We start from the raw sequence: 23,493 nt of genomic DNA on the forward strand, positions 1-23,493 counted from the left end.
ACATTCCCTATGCTTTTCTTGGCATTATCGCCTGTTAGTTCTCATAATATTGTGTCTAACAAAGAAAATAAGCGCCTAAATTTACACTTCCCTTCATTATACCTTTTCATACACAGGCCCACAGACGAGTAAATATTCCCCTTTATTGCTATATAAGAATATTTACACAGAATGAGGGTGATCACTAAACGTTGATCAACGCTAAAAAGACCGTCTTCAGGAGATGAAATGGACAGTCTACCTTGAACATATTACGAAACAATCCTTCAACTAACTCTATGCACTACTCACATTTTAAGCATTCTATAATAAAAAAAACAATTGTATTAAGATTGTGGCCGCCTTTGATGACGCAAGAGAATAGACAACCATTTAAGTGAACTTACGCTGTTATCACTTAGTATGTGGCATTACAGAAAGTTAATGAAGTTTATCTGTATTATTCTGCTGAGCACTATAAAGATACACACACACACAGGTTTAGAAGGGCGAAATGCGTAATGAAGTAACCCCACATTGCCAGTTTTCAGATATTTGGAAATCATTATTTACATGATGCATTGTAAAATCGAAGTGTTGCTGCCTTGCGTTGCTGTTACTGATATGAACATGATTTGTAGAGATGTAAATAAATAAATACCTATACTGAAACAGTATTTTATCGTAGCCCAAATGATAGCCAAGCACTCCTTTTCCGTGACGGAATAGTTGGACTCTGCCTTCGTTAGGGTACGGCTGGCATAGGCGACAACGTACTCGTCGCAGCCATTCTTGCGTTGAGCGAGAATGGCACCGAGACCAACACCGCTTGCATCCGAGTGAATTTCAGTGGGTGCATTGGGATCGAAGTGGCGGAGAAATGGCGGAGACATGAGTAGCCGGCGCAGCGCCGTGAATGCGATCGCAGTGGGTATTCCAGCCAGAGAGGTCTGCGCTACGGGAGAAAAGCTGAGTCAGGGGGGCAATTATAGATGCAAAATTGCAAATGAAATGCCGAAATTAGGAACACAAGCCTACGAAACTACGAAGCTCCTTTAGGGTAGTAGGCTCAGGGTACTCGGCAACGGCACGCAGTTTGGCAGGGTCTGGCAATATTCCTTATTTTGAAACGACGTGGCCGAGAACTGTGAGTTTGCGGGCGCCGAAACGACATTTCTTGAAGTTTAGTTGCGACCCGGCTGCCGTAAGGCACTGGAGAACTTATTCCAGACGGGAAAGATGAGTTTCGAAATTCGCCGAGAATACAACTATGTCGTCTAAATATCAAAGACAGATGTGCCATTTAAGTCCCCTGAGGACACTGTCCATCATTCTTTCGAAAGTTGCAGTCACATTGCAAAGACCGAAGGGCATTACATTAAATTCATATAAGCCGTCAGGGGTCACAAACGCCGTTTTCGGACGGTCTGGTTCAGCCATTGGCACTTGCCATTATCCAGAGCGCAGATCCAGTGAAGAGAAAAACTCTGCACCTTGAAGGAAATCCAAAGCGTCATCAATGCGTGGCAGGGGATAAAAATTCTTGTGTGTGATCTTGTTTAGTCGACGATAATCCACGCAAAACCTGATGGAGCCATCCTTTTTTCGCACGAGGACCGCTGGCGAAGCCCAAGGACTGTGTGAGTGTTGAATAACACCACGTTGCAACATTTCGTTGACGTGTTGAATGATGACATCACGCTCAGCCTGCAAGACGCGGTAGGGGCGCTGACGAAGCGGAGTATGATGACCGGCGTCGATATGGTGAGCGACAACTGATGTGCGTCCCAAGGGTGGTTGTCCGTGGTCGAAGGAGGCGCAGAAACGGTCAAGTAGTTGAATGAGCTGATTGCGCTGGTATTGCGTAAGGTCGGTGTCTACGCTGCGCAACAGAACGTCTTCGTTAGGTAGTGAGGGTGCGGTGACAGCTGTGACAGCATCCACGGACATCAGCGTCGTATCAGAACAAGCATCGAAAGGAAAGATGTCATCACAAGTGTCAAGACTCCCAATACATTCGCCATGCAATAAGGTAGCGGGACAAGGGAACGGATTGCACACGTATGCGGCACTGGAACCGTCGGCAAGTGTTATGACGGCAAACGGGACGACAAGGTTCCGGCGACGAGCGCATTCTTGTGACGGCATAAAGAGGGCAGTTGAATCTGGAACGGAGTTGCACAAAAGAGATACCGTGGCGACCGAAAAAGCAGAAATGTTGACGTCAGCGGCGACGATCACCTTTTTGGGTGAGCGAGGGAGATCTATGAATGTCGTGCTGAATGGAAACAAAACGAGTTGAGCACGAGCGCAGTCGACAACCGCATGATTAGCGGAAAGAAAGTTCCATCCCAGGATGATTTCATGAGACGCATGCTGGAGGACGACAAATTCAACGGTGTAAAGCACTTCTTGAATCACAACACAATCAGTGCATGAGGCAGAAGGTTGGACGTGTTGCGAACTCGCTGTGCGTAAAGAAATTTCTACCAGAGGAGTTGTCACTATGTTCAGTTTGCGGCATAACACTTCACTGATTATACAAATAGCGGCACCTGTTTCGACAAGAGCACTTGTGGCAAAACCGCCCACAAACACGGCAATCTCATTAGGGGGCGAAAAATGAGGCCTTGGAAATTTCGTCGGTGGCAGAGCTCTTGCCTCAGGAACTGCGACTGTTAGTTTTCCTCCTGGGCGTGGTTGGATCGGCGAAGCATGGGAGAAGGAGACCGAAGACGGGGTGAAGGAGATCGATGTCGGCTAAAGTCTGGTCGACGTGAGCGGGGGTCATGTGCATCAGGTGTCACATGCGATTCTGATTGCCGAGGTATGTTGCCCGAATGCTGGACATCATTAAAATAGAATCCACGGCGACGACAGTAGCGCGCGACATGTCCTGGAATACCACAGTTGTAGCAGACGGGCTGGTTATCCGGAGTACGCCAAGAGTTTACAGGTCCTTGAGGTGGTGGAAAGGGCCGATTTACCGGATAAACCGAAACTGGTGACCTGTAGTAGTTGGTGGCTGGACTGTATGAAGGAAGCGGTGGTTGGGCAGGAGGTCGGCGAACGGCTTCTGCATAAGTCAGCGGTGCAGCAACTGATATTGGGGACGCGGGCGAATGGAGAGCCTCGGCAACTTGCGTCTGAATAGCACGGCGAAATGAGTGGTCCAGTGTTGTGGGGGTCTCGTTGATGGTGGCGACAAGAGAGAGCTGTCGGGCAACTTCCTCTTGGATGTACTGTTGAATTTGAGGCATTAATAGGCTGTAGTAGGGGCCATTGATTTTGCACTCCAAAGCCGAAATATCAGCTGTTTGCGTATTAGCGCGACGTGTAGAATTCGTTGCTTGCGCAGCTCATAGAAACTTTGACATAGCTGAATCACAGCCGTGACGGTCTGTGGGTCTTTAGCCACAAGCATATGAAAAGCGTCGTCATCAATGCCTTTCAATATATTCTTTATTTTGTCGGCCTCCGTCATCCTTGCATCAACTCGCCTACAGAGACTGATCACATCCGCAATGTAGCTCGTGAAGCTCTCACCATTTCGCTGAAATTGTCCCCAATGGCCCAGTTCAGCACAACGCTTGCGCATGGCTGGACGACCGAAAAACGAGGTGACGGCTTCTTTGAAAACCGACCAGGTGGGGATGTCGGATTGGTGGTTGGTGAACCATAGGTTGGCCAAATCCGTCAAGTAGAAGATGACGTGAGTCAGCTTTGCAGCGTCATGCCAATTGTTAATCGCGCTGGTGCGCTCGTACTCTGCCAGCCAGTCCTTGACATCTATCTTCAGTGCCGTTGTAGACTGGTGGGTCACGCAGACGAAGTACTCCAGGGCACATGACAGGCGGCAGCGTGGAAGAGGCTTGTGGGGGATCGACGCGCTTGGTCATCGCGGACTAAGATGGTAGCTTACAGCTGCGGAGCTCCAGGACATACCCAGCACCTTTCCACCAAATGCAACGAGCAAGGTTGCGTAAGAACACAAGTTATTATTCGATATACGTTAGCCGCAACAAGCTAGTACAGGCAGGAACCCGGCAAGCACGAGCCACACATGGACGTCAACGTCTTCTTTCACGCTGGCACAGAGCTGGCGCCACCATGCTTTGGTACAATATAAATATATACCTTATGAGACCACGTCTGGTACGGCAGCAACCAGGTTATCTATTTAATCCAGATGCCTGAGCCAGAGAGCCAGCTTGCGTGACATACGATGATGATCACTACAATGGTTTGGTCATACAGTTGAAGATGAAGTACATAGTCAGCGCTCACACTATTTTCCCCCCTTCGCGAAAGAGGGCAGCAAGTTAGAAATGGTTGGGTCGCCGAATATATCGTTTCAGTCGAGAGACGTGGGCGATCTTGGTGTGGCGGCGACGGTGATCAGGAGCCGTGTTGACAGGAGTAACGCGATAGTTGACTTCAGATGTTCGTCCTGGGACGATGTATGGACCGAGATATCGGTGAAGGAATTTTTTCCAGAGCCCAGGTACACGAACAAGTGTCCACAAAAGCACTTCGTCGCATGGGCGGAACACAACAACTCGACGCTTCGCATCAATGTCGATTTTTTTCTTGTCCTGATTGGTAGCAGTGTTGGTGCGGGCGATTTCACGGCAGCGGGCGACGCGAGCGGCGAACTCTTCTGGGAGAGATGAAGATGGATTGGAAGATGTGGACAAAAAGGTGTTGTCCAGAACAAAAGTCGGTACACGGCCATACACGAGAAAAAAAAAGGGCTAAAATTCGTCGTACGCTGTATGGCAGTATGCCATACAGCGAACATGACGAAAGTATGGCGAACGTGACGAAAAGAAGTATTGCGTCCCAGTTTTTGGGATCCGGTTGCACATACATAGAGATCATGTCGGACAAAGTTCGGTGAAAACGCTCAGTCAGGCCATTAGTTTCTGGGTGATACGCTGATGTGGTCTTGTGGATGGTGTTAGAGGCCTGTAAGACTTCAGCAAGGACATGTGAAAGAAATGTCTTGCCATGGTCGCTAAGGAGCACACGCGGTGCGCCATGTCGTAAAATAATGGCGGAAAGGAAAAAATCGGCTACTTCAGAGATAGCACCAGATGAAAGAGCTGCCGTCTCCGCGTAGCGAGTAAGGTGGTCTACAGCAGTAACAATCTAACGGTGACCGGCAGGCGTAAGCGGAAGAGGTCCGTATAAGTCTATGCCCACAAATTCAAAGGGAGTGGATGGGCACGGCAGTGGTTGCAATGGCCCCGCGGGAAGAGATGTGGTACGTTTCCGGTGCTGGCATGACGCGCAGGAAGCGACGTACTTGGCGACAGAAGTGGAGAGGCCAGGCCAAAAGCAGCGAGTCTTGAAGCGGTCGTAGGTCTTGTGGAACCCTAAGTTGCCAGCTGTCGCATCATCATGAAACCCTTGTAGAACTTCCAGACGAAATGAGCGAGGAATGACGGAAACCCATTGGTTACCGAGAGGGAGGATGGTAAATTTGCTGACATAAGGTTCCCTCTTGAAGCTTGAAACGGGCAAGTTGTCGTCTTAGGCGGCTGTTTGGAGCACGCGATAAGCCAGTGAGCCGATCGATGATTGTGCGGCAGTAGGTATCGGCATGTTAGAGCGAGGCGAGATCTGTGGACAAAAGAAGGTCCGCCGAGGCAACTAACTGTTTCGAAGCAGCAGCCGTCTGTTTGGTCACTTTGGTGGGCGGTGACGAACAGATGGAAGGTGACACTTCGGCGCTTTGCGAGAGCGGGCAACGTGACAAAGCGTCAGCATCTTGGTGCTCTCGACCCGACCTATATGTGACGCTGTAGTCATACTTTTGCAATCGTAGTACCCAACGGCCAAGGCATCCCGACCAATTTTCGAGAGACGACAACCAACACAGAGCATGATGCTCAGTCACTATTGTGAAATGCCGGCCGTATAAGTACGGGCGAAACTTTTGTATGGACCAAACGATGGTGAGACAGTCTTGCTCAGTGATGCTGTAGTTTCGCTCAGCAGGTGACAGAGCACGGCTCGCGTAGGCCATGACTTGTTCTTCGGAAGCGTGGTCCCGCTGAAGAAGGACAGCACCGATGCCTAGTCCACTTGCGTCAGTGTGTAGTAGCACAGTAAGTGCTGCAGGGTCAAAATGGCAAAGCACTGGCCGTGATGTGAGGCATCGCTTAAGGGTGTGAAAAGCGGCTTCGCAATCATCCGACAAGACAGAGGGTGCGCTCGTGGTCAGAAGTTTGTGCAGAGGAGCCGCAATAGTAGCAAAATCACGTACAAAGCGGCGGAAATACGACGCTAAGCCAAGGAAGCTGCGGAGGTCTTTCTGTGTGGTTGGTGTAGGAAAGTGCAGTACCACGGCAACCTTGTCGTGATCGGGCTCAACGCCATGTCTACTGTTGACGTGACCTAATGCCTTGATGCTGTGACTGGCAAACCGACACTTCTTAGTGTTGAGCTGCAGACTGGCCTTAGCTAAACATGAGAGGACTTCGTCCAGCTGTTCCTGCTGCTGTGAGAAGATGGACGAAAAGATGACAATGTCGTCCAGGCAGCAAAAGCAGGCCAAAGCAGCAAAAGCGGGCAGCAAAAGCATTGCACAGGCCGAAAGGCATCACATTGAATTCAAAGAGCCCATCTGGTGTAGCAAACGCAGTCTTCTCTTTATTAGACTCGTGCAATGGAATCTGCTAATAACCGGAGTGCAAGTCGAGACTTGAAAAGTATTCGGCACCTTGTAAAGTATCAAGAGCGTCGTCAATGCGAGGGATTGGGTAGACGTCCTTACGAGTGATTTCGTTGAGTGATCTGTAATCAATGCAAAACCGTACCGAGCCATCCTTTTTTTTCACTAGTACGACAGGAGAAGACCATGCGCTTTTCGAAGGCCTGATGACATTGCGCGCGAGCATGTCGTTGACTTGTTGTTCTATAAGCTTACGTTCAGAAGCCGACACACGGTAAGGGCGGCGGCGAATCACACGGAATCCGTCGGTGTCGATACGATGGGCGGTCACTGTTCTTTGACCCAGACCTTCGGAACAAACGTCAAAGCAAGTTTTGTGCTTCGTTAATAACGCTAGCAAGGCATCAGTTTGCGTTCGGTTGAGATGTTCACACAACGTGGCCTTGAGAGCAGGAAATGCATCTTCCGCTGGCATACACTCCGAGAATACCGAATTAGATGAACCAGTGACGGCACAAAGCGGTGCTTCTTCGGTAATGCTGGCAACAGTGGTCCTCTCTGGCAAAAGAAGTGGTTCTGGCGTCGTGTTGCAGGCCGTGATGCTTGCATAACCACGGGAGAACCGCACTAAACAAGATGCAATGGTGATTACTAGAAAAATGCATCCCTGGCAAGGAACAACCACAGCATCACCATCTAGAATGTCTCGTGACTTGATCGCAAGGACACGTTCTTGTCTGGGAGGCAGGAGGAAATCCGCAGCTGTCACAAGGCTGGGCGACGAAAGGTCGGCAGCAGAAGAAAGCTCAGTGTCCATAATATGAATGAGGGGCCGACCACACAAAATTACAGCAGACGCCGCTGACAAGAAGTCCCAGCCTAAGATTATCTGATGAGCGCACGATGACAGCACACACACACACGTGTGTGTGTGTGTGTGTGTGATTAAAAAAAGTTCTGCGAGTCAAGAAATAAAGAAGCACATTTGAGAAAATTGGATACTTTTTTACTTGCTTTCATTTTGGTCGTGGCACGGCCTTCATCAGAGTGATGAAAACCTTGTTTTCAAGCTTGCCCAGCAACTTGACTGACCTGACCAGGGAGTCCACAGTTTTCTAGACTAGAACACCGTCCGATTGCGAAGGCTATCACCTGCTCCTGGTAATGTCCAATTATGTATCTCCACTAAGTGTTCACAAAAAACTGCATACGAGCACAAATTCCAACATTGTTATAATACAATGGGCAACTTGTATTATATGCATATGAATCCACCACGTCAACTGATCTGGAGGCTTTTTTGAATTACGCTAAGAGGGAGACACTGTCCAACTATTCCGGAAGAGCTTCAGCATAGTGATGTGCCATTTAGTGTGCCCACAAAATTTGGAGCAGTAAGAGTTTACAGATTTGCAATGTCCCTTAAAAGGAGGTGATTTTATGGTACGCTAAATATTTTTTAGCAAAAGTGAAGATTCCATCACCAAAAATATAAAGAATTGGAGATAATTCATGCTCTTGTGTTTGACGTGGTGGTCTACTAGTGTTCTTTATGCGATGGATCATTGTCACGGCATTTGTGACTACATCATGCTAAAAGCAGATGCTGTGGGCATATGACCAGGAAAATTTCAGCCAGTCATAAACAGCTAACCACCAGAACAGATGCAAACATATCGAAATAATTTAGCTTTACAACCACCAACTTATGTAATTGTCAAGTTGTATATACAGCCTATTTACTTGGAGGAGCAAGAGTATATACACCACACCTCCTACCACCGCTATAAATAGTAGGAGGGTTACAAATGACGCCCAGCATGTATATCAGTAGTCATTCATAATCTCATACTACCCGCTAAATGTAGTTTTCACAAAAATAGACCAAACTTGGTTTGCTTTCTTAAGAACAATTATTTTAGCTAACTCTTACCATAAAAAATTTAGCCCTCAACTAATTTTCACTGTTTCTCTGAAGCACTTTGCATTGTCAACAACGATTTGTTTAGAAAGTGAAAATTTCAGGTACAAGAGAAGAAATATGTTCTTCATTGTGATGCTATATACAACCTCAAGCTGAGGCTGAAGTTTCCAAATGGAATTATCAATTGAAAACCAGGTTAAATGTGCGTGCCCAGGAGAAGCATTTGGGGATCTTTTAGTTTAATATTGGCCTTCATTGGATCGTCAGCATCGATGACAATGCTATATTTATAATTCGTGTAAATAATAAGATTGTCTGTTGTGTAAAATTGAAATACAAACTTATTAACAATTTACATTTTATAGTGCCAGTTTTTTATTCATTTCTCTAAAAGGACAAGAATACCATCAATTGGTAAAGCTGTGATGTGAGCAAAAGCAACATGAGGTACAGCCAATGGCAAAGCTTCATATTGCTCCCCCGATAATGCTCGGTGGGTGGAGTCCTTTACCGAGAAAAGGCTTCCACTATTGCAAATTTTCGCAGAGTACCCTGCTCTTATCATATTCAAGCATATACATAGTAATGATTATCGCAAGGCTCCAATGAGCTGCCAATAGACTATATGCATGCATATAAAACATCGTCGAAGATGTCTTCAAACAATACAGGACAACACCGACAAGGTGAACATTATTTATTTATTTACAAGTACTGCTGTCCGTGCCTAGGAAATTGCAGGAGCGGGTACAGAAAAATCAAGGAAAGCACAGAAACAAACAATAGTGCGTACAAATTTATGTGACTAACACATAAAATTTTTCCCGAACTCTACAGTGTTCAGTCTACGCAATGCACCATCAAGCTTGTTCCAAACTTCCACCACACGCGAAAAAAAAGAGAATTTGAAACAATCCAAACGAGACCTGAAGGGTACAAGGTTCAAAGCGTCTGTACTACGTGTTGTACGCGCTGGTATATCAGCGAAAGATAAAGGCGCGTGAACACGAGTCATTTTGTGTACAATCTTGTGCAACAAGACAATACTCTCACGTGTACGGTGTTGTTCCAGTGAATGAAGTGACAACAAATGAGCATGTGAAGACGGGGAGAAGTCCTGATCATAACGGTTAAAAACGAATCGTATAGCCTTATTCTGCACAGATTCTAACCTGTTTTAAAGAGCAGGGCGAGACCGTAGTGAACTGAGGAGATGATGCTGCCCACTGTTGTTCTGCACTACTCAATGCCCTTTCCTAAGGGACACTAAAGGCAAATATTGATGTGGAACCTTAAAATATATGAAAAACCAAGCGGCAAGTCATTCATAGCATTCCTTCTTATCTTGACCTGAACAATACCCAAAATGTCTGTGCTCGTATTTTGCATGAGTTCTTTTTTTTTTCTTTTCCACACTTACTGCTTGTCCTTCCTGCTAACATCCAAAATGAGTACTGCCAGTATGTCCTAAATATACAAAAAGAGACATGAATATTTCTCTTTCAGTTCATTGAAGTTATGAGGCATTTGAATGGCTCACAAGACGAATGCAGGAGTGGGATCATTCATTACCTGGAGGAGTTTTTATTGATATGCAGTATTATGACATAGAAGTAAAAAAAATAAGTTAGGGCAAACGACAAAAGCACTGCCACCACAGCTCATTATATAGATAATCGGACACATTTCAGATTTCAGATATTCAGATTTTTTTATTGGTACGAATACAAGAATGTGACATGGGTTTAGTATACAAAAGGAGGTCCCAAAGTCAAAGACTGTATCGGGACCTCCTGTCAAGGGCAAATTGAGGTAAAACACTGTTAGAGGCAACATAAGCAATAATCAAAATTATAAACTAAGCATAATTGCAACAGAACATTGAAATATATATATATATATATATATATATATATATATATATATATATATATTTATATATATATATATATATATATATATATATATATATATATATATATATATATACATACATACATAATATACACACATACATACACATACATTAGATACATACCAAAGGAAAACAAACATAAATAAAAGAACATTATATGAAATTTGTAATTTCGATCCCTGCATGTCGTGTATACTGTCTTCCACACACTTCAGGAGGCATAGAATTCGATTCCCAAAACGTATGGCTGCTCACTAGTTTTGCTGATTGAGTGAGAGTTACCCCAAAGGGGTGCAAAGTAGTGTGTATACTCACATCTCAAGAAGGTGGCCTGTCCTTTGCACTTTCTTCTACTAATGACCTTTTCTCTAACAAATTCATGCTATCCTCACTTGCGGGTCACACAACTAAGCTACTTTTTAGATATTAATCTACTAATTGCTGTTCCAGAGCAACGCCCATACAACAAGCTGCTGACGCGATCGCCATCCCGGCTGCGTGTTCCCGATCCAGCGAGTCTGTGGCTACGTTTTCATAAGCATTGTGGTTGTTTGTGTGAGTGCCCATCACAATTTAGCGATGAGCGAGTTGCACTGCCTTGTTTAAGCTGAGAGCGGCTGATTGCACAACAGCGCTGCCGACAGAAACTAAAGAAAAAAAAAACGGTCAAGTGCAATGCATGCAATTTTTGCGCACCGTGCGAGTTTTTACGTAGGTATCTCTTACTTTTTTATTTTTTGCAATGTTTGTGATAGCTATCGTAAGAATTACGATCCGCGACTTGTTTGTAGTTTCAGTGCTCAAAAAATTTTTTTTTTTTCGCGGGAAATTTACTCTGTGTAGTAAGGAGTTTCCGAAAAAGAGCCCCAAACAAATAGCAATGAGGCCACTGCGCATGCGCTAAACCCAAACCGCGTTTGGCTTATAGGAGGGGACGCTATTTCTCGAATTTAGCGGGAGCCCCAAAAGCTTTGCGTTGGACAAACTTGATGGCACCCACTGAAGTGACATGATCAAGAATCGGGTGAGTATTTAAAGCGTCGCAGACCCTATTCGAATGCTCTTCGCTCCTGCTTTACTTAAAGAGTACATATGCAAAGGGCTTCGGGGCAAACCAAACTTTTGGGGACCCTATTCGAAAACTCTCTAATGACTGCACCCCGAAATATGCCTCAACTTAAAAAAAAAAATGTAAATGTAACATATGAAAAAGGCGATGCTTCATATCCGACATTAAAAAACGCAAGTTCTCTTTTTTCATTGCAATCCTAACCTATTCAACTCCTGGAAACCTAACAAAAAGCCAAGCACTATTTTGTGAGTAGTATTATATGAAAAGCAGACATATTTAAATACATTTCAGACACTGATTGCTTTGAACATATTGGGCGATGATGTGGTAGGCACACATTCGGCCAGATAGCCTGATCATCAGCACAGCACTCGCGAGCACAAAAAGAAGGCTAGTGTTTGAAATGGGTAAGGAATCTGCATCACATGTGATCCATTACTTGTAAATCACAACTTTTGTCTTTCACTAAGGCTACTGCAAAATTGTTCATTAAAGGGACTATGGTGCCAGATAGAATGAATTGAAAAAAAAAAAGCACAGTTAAGAAGCTCATTAAGTTAAATGACAAGCTGGAAGACCTTGCAGGACACAGAGAGTGGCACAGAGAGGGCACCAGAAATAAAGGCACAATTAGAGTTCTAGAGGTGGGCTGGCACAAAATTTCAAAGGCTAGATAATGAGCAGATATCAAATTCAAGATTAATTTCAATGAAATGATTGCATAATATTTCATAATACAGTTCATATGCACTGTCTACTAGAATTTGTATTGTTAAAGTCCCTGCGACAACACGGAATATGAACACAAACAATGGCAACATAGAAGAGGTGATTGTAGGTGAAATAAGCTTGCCTACTATCACAGAAGCAAGTGAAAAGCGGTTATGTTGAGAAAACTTACATGTGCAAATTGTATTTATTACACCCTCTCTTAGCTTCCCAATTATTATACTCTTTACGACAAAACAGAATATGAACACAAACAATAGCAATATAGAAAAGGTGCTTGTAGGTGAAATGTGCTTGCCTACTAACACAAAAGCAAGTGAAAAGTGGTTATGTTGAGAAAACCAACATGTGAGAATTGTATATATTGCACTCTCTCTTAGAATCACAATTATTACTATACTCTATGACAATACAGAATACAAACACAAACAATGGCAACACAGAAAAGGTGCTTGAAGGCAAAATGTGCTTGGCTACTATCGCAGAAGCAAGTGAAAAGAGATTACACTGAAAAAACTAACATGCGGAAATCAGCTATCGTGAAGAGAAGGTAATCAACCTCATCTACTTTCTCGAGCTCAGCACTGCAGCACAACAGTATGCAATCTACATTAAGAGTGAGCGGAACGTTTGGCGTAATAGCAAGTGTGTAAAGTCAACATAAGGCACTTAGAAAGAAAGAATAGTAAGGCTGCGGATGGCGACGATGTACAGAAGATACAGGTGAAGCATGTGGTAATATTATAATTTCTCTTCCTCTTGTTCATGTCTATTCTCCAACATAAGAATCCTGTTGATTCCCAAGTGCAATGAAGTGTGCGAAAGTCACTGTTATTTAATAAAGGTGGTTAAGGGAGCCTTGCTATCAACTATACATTCATATCCATCCTCTGAGTATTTTTGAAGTGTCTTGACAAAGAAATTCTTAGCTCTTCAGACAACTTTTTCATGAAATGCAATATATAATTTAGAATTGCCAGCATGAATTTTGCAAAAGTCAATAGAAATAGTCTTATACTGACACACACAAAAAAAACGATTCTTCATAGCAAAAAAAAAAAACCCAAAAAACCCCCTAAAGGTTTTTACAGACTACGTGAAAGCCTTGCACTAATGTATTAAACCACAATACTTGCTTAAAGTAATCGTATTGCTATAAAGCACATAGTGTAGCTCATTCCTTGCTTGATGACTACTTGAATCTTACAACAGTGACTTACAAGTGATAACCGAGTATACCTTTTTGAAAAGCTGCTGTTTCCGTGCAAAAGTGCACCACAGTGGCCACAGGAAAAAGGACGCTTTCATGTGTGAGTGCGCATGTGGTCCACGAGGCTCTTTTTTAGTGAAAATGACAGCTTGCATTGCTTACAGGAAAAGGGAAGCACTCTTGTGTGAGTGTGCATGTGGTCCACGAAGTTCTTTTTCAGTGAAAATGACGCCTTGCATTGGTTACAGGCAAAGGAACGCTGTTTAGCTGTGTGAATGCGCATGTGTACAGTGAGGGTCCCTTTCTGTGCAAATGACGCAGTGCATTGATTACAGGAAAAGCGACGCTCTCTTGTGTGAGTGCGCATGTGTTTAGTGAGGGCCCCTTTCTGTGCAAATGACGCCTTGCAGTGATCACAGGAAAAGGGTCTCTCTCCTTTATGGTTCAAAATGTGTACATCGAGAACGGATTGGCGAATAAAAGCCGCTGGACATAAGTGGCACTTGAAGGGGCGCTCGCCCGTGTGTATACGAAGATGCGCTTTCATGACTGTCTTTGTTTTGGTCACGAACCCGCACACACGGCAAGATACCCGTCTGACTTTTGTGGACACAAGGGAATAGTACATCTCATCGAAATCCACAGCTGAGGAACCTGCAAATCCACAAGAAAAAAAAAAAGGCAATGCAAACTATGTCACACATATTGTCTGCAACTGGACCACAGCAGCACTTGTAAATGAAGAGCACAATAACCTTCACCTCTACAAACCACATGTTACTGAAGCAGTAACAGTGCAAGGACACAAAACATTTTATAAAAATTCTCATCTTTCAGTAAGTAAATACTTAAGTTAATACTTATAAGAACCTTTAGCGATTTCGCAGGGACCTGATTTATATTCACTTCTGATGAAATGCCTAGTCTGCAAACTTTTCAAAGTTATGCTATACATATTGTATCAATGCATTGAAGATATTACTGCCCCTTCTTTTTCTGCATCATGATGCACAGCAATAGAATCAGCTCATATTGCAACACATAAAGCATAAGAAATAAAATATGAGAAAAGACGCTGCGAAAGAACTGGAGCATATAACATTTGCAAGTCATTTGCAAGTAATAAAATTGCATCACTGTATTGGTGGTCTGGAATACTGGAGCATTTATATACTTTTATACAAAAAACTGTTTATGCATACTAACACTGTTTACACAATTTCCATTAATGTCCTTACCCTGCTTCAATGATAGCATAACAATACCATACAACATAAAGTGACATGTTCATCATAATGTGTTTTAGACACAGCCACACACACCAGTAGATATTCCTCTTGGTCACAATAGACAAATAATTATATTGAATGAAGACAATCACTATTCAATCTATTCTTAGAAGGCCATGTTCACATGACAAAATAGATGATAAATTACAAAGTGATACACTCAACTTAGTGCAGTGCTGGCATTTTAAGCAATATCTGAGATGCAAGATAATGAAAAAATGAACCATCAAGTTATGAATGGTGCAACATTTTTTGATAGGACGAAATAGAGAAACATATAGACAAACTTAAGTAGTTATTGCTCAATATATGCAATGCCAAAAATAATGAATAAATAAATGAAGTTTGTCCGTCAATATTATTTGGAGATCTTGTGCTGCACTATAAAAAGATGTATATAGGTTTCAGTGAGTAAAATGCAAAATGAAACAGAGCTGGACTGCCACGGTACTTTTGTATTTATTATCATTTGCACATTGTAAACGAGCAACATCTAAGTGCCTCTAATAAGCATTGCAGGTACTTAAATACAAAACTGTTTTAGTGTACAGAAATGTGTAAAATGTGCATTAATATATACCTAAACTGAACCACTCCTTTGTAAGACAGGCACAACTTTACTAAACTGATGATTGAAACATACATATTTCAATGAAACACATTCTGGTCTTGCCAAATTAAATTGACTTAGAGTGCAGAAATTGCACAGTACATTTTATTTGTTTCTATATGACCAATCGTTAGCAAAGGATATTTAATGATCATCCAATCATTGCTGCAATCTTTGTTCAAAGTGCATTCAGCTACTTCATAAGTGCGAAATGGTAAAAAATTTCCACGAATAGGCTGGTGCAATGCCCTCCTCGCAATATCCAAAGCATAATTCTTCGTTTCTCTTCAGAAGGGATGAACACATCTGCAACAACACACAGACCACTGTTATAGCCAGCACCAACAAGTACAATCAAACACACTTTTAACTATGGCATCAATTAGGCTAGATCCTCAGAAGTTCCTGAATCAATACATTTTCACTTACTCATCACTTACAATCACTTACCACTCTTTCGGTAAATTCATGCAACTACTTTTATGAAAAGGCACAGACATATGTTAATAGATATTCAAAAAATTTATTTGGAAAAAATATATAGAAATGAACATCTACAGCAGTGCAATGCTGCAGGTGTTCAATTTCATATTGCCACGTTCCATTTCTCAAGTTTTGTTGTCGCCCCAAAATACTACACAATTCTCAGCGCGAACCGTGCCTACAGTTTTCGAGAAGCTTCCGGACTTTAGTAGATCATTTCGATAAGATCATGCCCACTCTCGGAACTGTACAGATTATTCTGGAACCTACGCCACCACCAGCGATAACGCTAGAACATGCGATGGCAAGAGTATAAATGCCAACGCACTTCGCCGATTGTGAGTTGTTGATCGACGGCCGACGCTCCGTTCGCCGCTATTAGTCCAAGACTGCTATCTGTGCAAGACTGCTGCTGTAATTGGACTTTCCATTTACCGGGCACAGGTTCGCCCAAATGAACAGTTAAATCCCAACACGAAGTCTCCTGTCTTCGGCCACATCACGACCCCGTGACATCTGGTGGAGGTGCTGCTTCGTTCATGTACCGGACGCCCCCGTCAAGCCGTGAACCCAGCCCACGTCACGGAGAAGACACCGACGCCAACCAAGAGCAGCGAACAAGCCGCCGACAGCAAGGGCTACCACCGGAGTACGAGCTTCTACAAGACAAGGCGCGGAAGGCCAAGGCCATGACCGCGACTGCAGCGACAATGACAACCGCAGCGTCCCAGCCCACGATGGTCATGCATCAACCCAGGGAACCACCAATTTTCCATGGGTTCGAAGACCCGGAGTCCTGGCTGGAAACATACGACCGTGTGGCCGCCCTCAACCACTGGGACCATGACGAAAAGCTGCGTCGTGTGTTCTTCTATTTGGAAGACACCGCAAGGACCTGGCTCGAAAATCGGGAGTCCACGCACCGAACGTGGGATGTTTTCTGCGGCGCATTCCTGCAAACGTTCGCGAGCGTCGCTCGCAAAGAGAGGGCCGCTGCTTTATTAGAGACCCGGGTTCAGCTACCAAATGAAAATGTCGCCATTTTCACAGAAGAAATGACCCGACTATTTCGTCACGCTGACCCAGACATGCCCGAGGAGAAAAAAGTTTGTTTCCTCATGCGAGGGGTCAAACAGGAGCTCTTCGCAGGACTGATGAGAAACCCACCGAAAACCGTCCAAGAATTCGTAGCCGAAGCGACCACTATCGAAAAGACCCTGGACATGTGCACCAGACAGTATAATCGTCGCCTGACTGCAGACTGCGCTGCTGCTCAAGCCAGTAACTCCAAAGACCTGCGTGAAACGATCCGAGCGATCATGCGGGAAGAGCTGCGCAAGCTGTTGCCTTCGGCGCAGCCTCAAGTGGATTCAATCGCCGACATTGTGCGAGAAGAAGTTCGGCAATCGCTTCAAATTCCCCACGCACCGCTGCCAGAGCCGGAAGCTATGAGCTACGCCGCTGCACTGCGCCAAAACGCTCCTCCCCGTTCACGCCAAAACGCCGCCCCATCGCACTTCCGTTGACAGACGCCACTGCCGCCACCACCCCCACCGACGTCATACCGTTCGCCAGCGGCCCAGCGCAGTGCACCGAGGAAGGCTGACGTCTGGCGCACCTCTGACCATCGCCCGCTCTGTTACCACTGTGGCGAGGTCGGACACACATACCGCCATTGCCAGTACCGACAGATGGGACTGCGTGGCTACGCTGTCAATGCACCGCGTCCAGAGCCAGGAGAACGACCACGTGACATCGCCGACTACCTGACAGGAACTCGGTGGACACTACGAAGCCCTTCGCGTTCGCCGTCGCCCAGCCGCCGCATGTCACCGCACTACCGGCAGTACTCTGGCCCAACGCGGGGCCGGTCTCCCAGCCCGTATCCGGGAAACTAAGGGCAGCAACCGGTGGAGGTGCGGTTGCTGTGCGACGAACTACCGAAGATCCTCCTCCTCCTCCGACGACGACGACGCGACGGAGCTTTCCGAACATAACGCCAACCAGGCAAAGCCCTGACGGCGAAAGCTCAGTTACCGAAGGTGGCCTGACGACACAACATGGAAGCAGCGGAACAAGCCGACGCAGCCGTGACCCGACGCCACGCCCTAACTGTAATGCGAGACGGCGAACTAGCGACCTCGACGTTCTTATCGACGGCCACAGTGTGACCGCTCTCGTCGATACTGGAGCCGACTATTCTGTCATCAGTGGGTCGTTCGCCGCGAAGTTAAAGAAAGTTAGGACAGCTTGGAAAGGCCCTGAAATCCGCACAGCCGGAGGTCATCTCGTAACGCCTGCAGGAATCTGCACAGCGAGAGTCACCATTAACGGCCGTATTTATCCTACAGACTTCGTAGTCCTACAGCGTTGCTCGAGAGATGTCATCCTTGGCATGGACTTCTTATGCCTCCATGGTGCTGTCATCAACCTAAAAACAAAGTCGATAATGTTATCCACAGAAGAAGCACTACCGCCGCGCACGCCGTCAGGACACCATGCCGTGAATGTGCTGGAAGAACAAGTCACCATTCCGCCTCACTCAAGCGTCATTATTTCAATCGGCACTCCTAAATCACCTGACTTGGAAGGCGTCGTTGAAGGCAGTCAGCATCTGTTGGTCACTCGAAATATTTGCGTCGCAAGAGGAATTGCAGAGCTGTGGGGAGGCAAAGCAACGGTTATGCTCACGAATTTCAGCAATGAGTACAAACATGTGAACAAAGGAACAACGGTCGCATACATCGAAGAAATTGTCGAAGCCTGCAGTGCTTTCGCCGTCGCCGATTCTGCGGAACCTGCTCAGAGGAACCAAGCCCCTCCCATAGATTTCGACGTCAATCCCAGACTTCCGAACAATAAGCAAGAACAGCTCAAGGCCATGCTCCTGCAATACGCAGATTGCTTTTCATCGTCTTTAAAAAATTCGGCAGATCCCAATCACGAAACATCGCATCATAACCGAAGAAAATGCCAGACCACTCCGTCAGAGTCCGTAAAGGGTTTCGACGCGAGAACTTGAGGCCATGAAGAGACAAGTTGATGAGATGCTGCGGGATGACATCAACCAGCCGTCCAAGAGTCCATGGGCGTCCCCCGTGGTGTTAGTGAAGAAAAAAATTGCCCGCAGCTTCCCTCGGGGGAACACTGAGGAGGATGCGGAGCATATAATTGGTTAACGGGGTGTTAAAGTGCGACTTACTTGGGTCGATGGCTAAATTGGTTAACGTGGTTGTGAAATGGGGTGTTAAATTGCGACTTACTTGGGTCGATGGCTAAATTGGTTAACGTGGTTGTAGGAGGGGGTGTTAAATGAGTGAACACGTACACACGTATGCGAAAGGGCGGCGCTAATCGAAGGGACGTCGATCATTGTGTTTGTGGATTCGTTGGAATTCATTTCACCGCGACCTTGGACGTCGACGCGCCGTACAAACCAACCGACGAGCGGCAACTGAGCGAGCGAGCGCCGACCTTGAGTATATATACAGCTCGACGGCGCATGCACTGTCAGCTGTTGAATGTTCTCGAAGCGCGACGCCACATGCGCGTCCACTGGAGAATCAGGAGAATTGTAGATGTCGAACGCGGTGTGTAGAGGAGGAAGGGTGCACAGATGGTGGAGGAGTGAAGCCCGCGCGGTGTGTAGAGGAGGAAGGGATGCACAGATGGTGGAAGAGTGGGCGACGGCGCGACGGCGCATGCGCGCGCGTCAGCTGTCGAATGTTCGAGAAGCGGTGCGGACGGCGCGGACGGCGCACTACAAGGCGCGAGTATAAGATGCTTCCGCATCTAAAAGAATGGGACCCTACGTTTCTGCGTCGATTATCGCCGCCTGAACAAAATCACAAGAAAGGACGTGTTTCCTCTCCCACGAATCGACGACGCTTCGTGGAAAACCAGCCCGGTGAACGTGTTTGGGTTTGGATGCCGATATGCCGACGTGGACTAAGTGAAAAGCTTCTGCGACGGTACTTCGGACCGTACAGGGTGGTTCAACGTCTCGGCCCACTTGATTACGAGGTTGTTCCCGACGGCATCACGAACTCTCAACAACGCCGATCGCGACCTGAAGTCGTCCATGTCGCGCACCTCAAGCCGTTTCATGCGTGTTAACAAACTGAAACAGCGTTTTTTTTATTATAATTGTATCGTAATTTATTCATTGTACTTTCTTGCATTATTGTTGTACATTCATCTTAGTTAAAGCATCGGGACGATGCCTTTTTCAGAGGGGGGCAATGCCACGTTCTATTTCTCAAGTTTTGTTATCGCCCCAAAACACTACGAAATTCTCAGCGTGAACCGTGCCTGCAGTTTTCGAGAAGCTTCCGGACTTTAATAGATCATTTTGATAAGATCACGCCCACTCTGTGAACTGTACAGATTATTTTGGAACCTACGCCACCACCAGTGATAACGCTAGAACATTCGATGGCAAGAGTATAAATGCCGACGCACTTCGCCGCTTGTGAGTTGTTGATCGACGGCCGACGCTCCGTTCGCCGCTATCAGTCCAAGACTGCTATTTGTGCAAGACTGCTGCTGTAATAGGACTTTCCGTTTACCGGGCACAGGTTGGCCCAAATAAACAGTTAAATCTCAACACGAAGTCTCCTGTCTTCGGCCACGTCACGACCCCGTGACAATATATTTTATGAAGTCTTGGTTTGGAAGACCTTTATTAGGCCCGAGGAACCGGCAGCCGATAGGTGAGATGAACGAACCAAGATGATGATAATACGTGACAACAATGAGAATGTATGAGCAACACATGATAATGATGATAATGTACAGATGAAGAGGATTGGTATACTAATTGCCCACACAAATTCCCCCCTTCCCCCCCCCTGCCCGTGAAAGCGGTCAGCCTGGCCGCGGCAAGTCAAGGGGACAAAGAACGTCGCATGTGGGGCTTCATACGGGAGACATGGACGACCTCAGTAGTTCGATAACGGCGATCTGCTGGGGCTACAAGTGTTATCACGCGATAATTCACTGGTGAAGTCTCTTCAAGAACTGTGTACGGCCGGTAAACCGTGGCTGGAATTTGTCGCACAAACCAGGTGTGCAAATAGGCGTTAAAAGGAGCACTTCGTCTCTAGGTTGAAAGGATACAGCACGATGCGATTCATCATAAATCAACTTTCTGTCTTGCTGTCGGGCTTCAGTGTTTATACGAACACGTTGGCGGCACTGTGCGAGTCGTAAAACGTATTCCTCTGAAGAGAATGGAGATGAATCCGCGTGGGAGGTAAAGAAAGTGACGTCCAGGAAAGAAGTAGGGGAGCGTCCATAAACTAGGTAAAATGGTGAGTAGCCGTTTGTCCGCTGAATAGCCGTATTGTAGGCGAAAATGACGAATGGTAGAACTACATCCCAGTTCTTGTGGTCTGGTTGAATGTAGGCGGCGATCATGTCAGCAAGAGTGCGGTGGAATTGTTCAATGAGGCCGTTAGTCAGTGAGCTAGAGGCAGTCTTTTGAGTTGTGCCAGAGGGCTGAAGAAGTTCGTTTGACTATTTGTGAAAAGAAGACCCTTCCACGGTCACTGAGCAATACACGTGGAGCACCATGACGCAGTATAATGGCTTGGAGGATGAAATCGGCAATTTCAGAAGCTGAACCGGCAGTGACGGATGCCGTCTCGGCGTAGCGTGTCAAATGGTCAATGGCTGTTACTATTCATCGGTTTCCAGCAGCACTTACTGGAAGGGGGCCATAGAGATCGATGTCTACAACGTCGAATGGTGTGGCTGGGCACGGAAGAGGCTGTAGTGTACCGGCTGGAGCAGATGTGGGTAGTTTTCTACATTGGCAGGTAGTGCAGGACCCGACGTACCGAGCTACACTAGTGGTAATACCTGGCCAATAAAACCGACTTCGAAGGCGATCGTAGGTTTTATGGTAACCAAGGTGACCAGCAGTCGGATGGTCATGAAGCGCTCTGAGGACTTCGGACCAAAGTAATTGGGGTAGAACGGGAACCCAGCGCTGACCGCCAGGATGGTAAATTTTGCGGTACAGCACCGGGTTGTCCTGCTTAAACTGTGAGAGTTGGCGACGGAGCCTCGCATTAGGTGGACAGGAACTGCCAGTGGGGTAGCCTATAATACGTCGACAGTATGGGTCAGCCAGCTGTCGTGAAGAAAAATCGTGGGGGTCATCCGAAGGCAGCTGGTCCATAGAGGCGAGTTAGAAAACCGCCATGGACATGGACTCTGGTGTGTTGTGCAAAGTGATTGCGGAAACGCTGAGTGGAGCCGCTCGTAGTGGGAAGCGAGAAAGAGCATCGGCGTCACTATGCTTTCTGCCACACTTGTATACAATGTCAAAATTATACTCTTGGAGGCGTAGAATCCAGCGGCCGAGGCGTTCCGACAAGTTCTTGAGTGTCGAAAGCCATAATAAAACGTGGTGATCGGTCACAATAGTGAAATGGCGGCCGTTCAGATAAGGACAAAATTTCTGCACTGACCAAACGGTGGCGAGGTACTCCTGCTCGGTGATAGTGTAGTTCCTCTCGGCTGCGGAGAGGACGCGGCTGGCGTACGCAACGACTTGCTCTCGCGAAGAGTTGTCACGCTGCAGGAGCACAGCTCCTAAACCGTGACTGCTAGCGTCTGTATGCAGGAAGGTCGGTGCAATGAGAAAGTACAGGGTCGGTCGTTGGGGCACTCTTCAACCTGTCGAAAGCCGATTCACATTCCTGAGACCATTGAAAGGGCGTACCAGAAGCAAGTAGCTAATGGAGTGGTGCGGCTATGGAGGCACAGTTTTGTATGAATCGCCGCAAGTAAGAGGCGAGACCAAGAAAACTTCGCAAATCTTTCGATTTGTCAGGGCGATATAAGCGAAGCACCGCCGCAGTTTTCTAAGGGTCTGGACGAATTTCGTCCTTGCTCACAACATGGCCAAGGGCCTTGATAGATCTGCTGGGGAAATGGCACTTCTTGGTGTTAAATTGAAGACCAGCGCCCACCAGACAAGTCAGGACCTCGTCCAAGCGTTGCAGATGTTGAGGAAATGTCGATAAAAAGACAACAATGTCATCGAGGTAACATAGGCAAGTCTTCCATTACAGGCCACGCAGCACGGTGTCAATCATGCGCTCAAAAGTTGTGGGCGCATTGCATAGACCAAACGGCATAACAATGAATTCGTATAGGTTGTCCGGAGTTGCAAACACAGTTTTTTCTTTGTCATCTTCGTGCTTGGGGATTTGCCGATAGCCGGAACGCAAGTCGAGGCTTGAAAAGAATGCAGCACCTTGTAAGGAATCGAGGGCGTTGTCCATACACGGCATGGGGTATACGTCCTTCCTAGTGATCTTATTGAGTGCTCGGTAATCGGCACATCGTACGGAACCGTCTTTTTTACGCACCAGAACGATGGGAGACGACCAAGGACTAATTGAGGGTCATATTTTTTCTCGTTGCAGCATACCCTATCGGAAAAAAACGAATGGTGGGCATGGTGGAAACCACCACCCACCATTATAGTGGATTAATGTAGTGGGTGAATGGTGGGAAACACCCACCATGGCGCATGGTGGGTATGGTGGGTGCTGCAGTGCCGGCAACACTTGAGCGCGAAATGACGTCA

General features: G+C 46.2%; 1 long non-coding RNA gene across 1 annotated transcript in view; it reads right to left on the minus strand.

The window, feature by feature from the left end:
* Window positions 1-12,523: 12,523 nt before the first annotated feature.
* The window catches only part of LOC142771761 (uncharacterized), a 46,432-nt gene continuing 35,462 nt past the window's right edge, over window positions 12,524-23,493 (minus strand). The window contains exon 2 of the long non-coding RNA XR_012886125.1: window positions 12,524-14,162. This is a non-coding gene — a long non-coding RNA (uncharacterized LOC142771761). The remainder of the gene's footprint in view (window positions 14,163-23,493) is intronic.

This window comes from Rhipicephalus microplus, chromosome 9 (assembly GCF_043290135.1).
Source record: "Rhipicephalus microplus isolate Deutch F79 chromosome 9, USDA_Rmic, whole genome shotgun sequence".
NCBI lineage: Eukaryota > Metazoa > Arthropoda > Arachnida > Ixodida > Ixodidae > Rhipicephalus > Rhipicephalus microplus.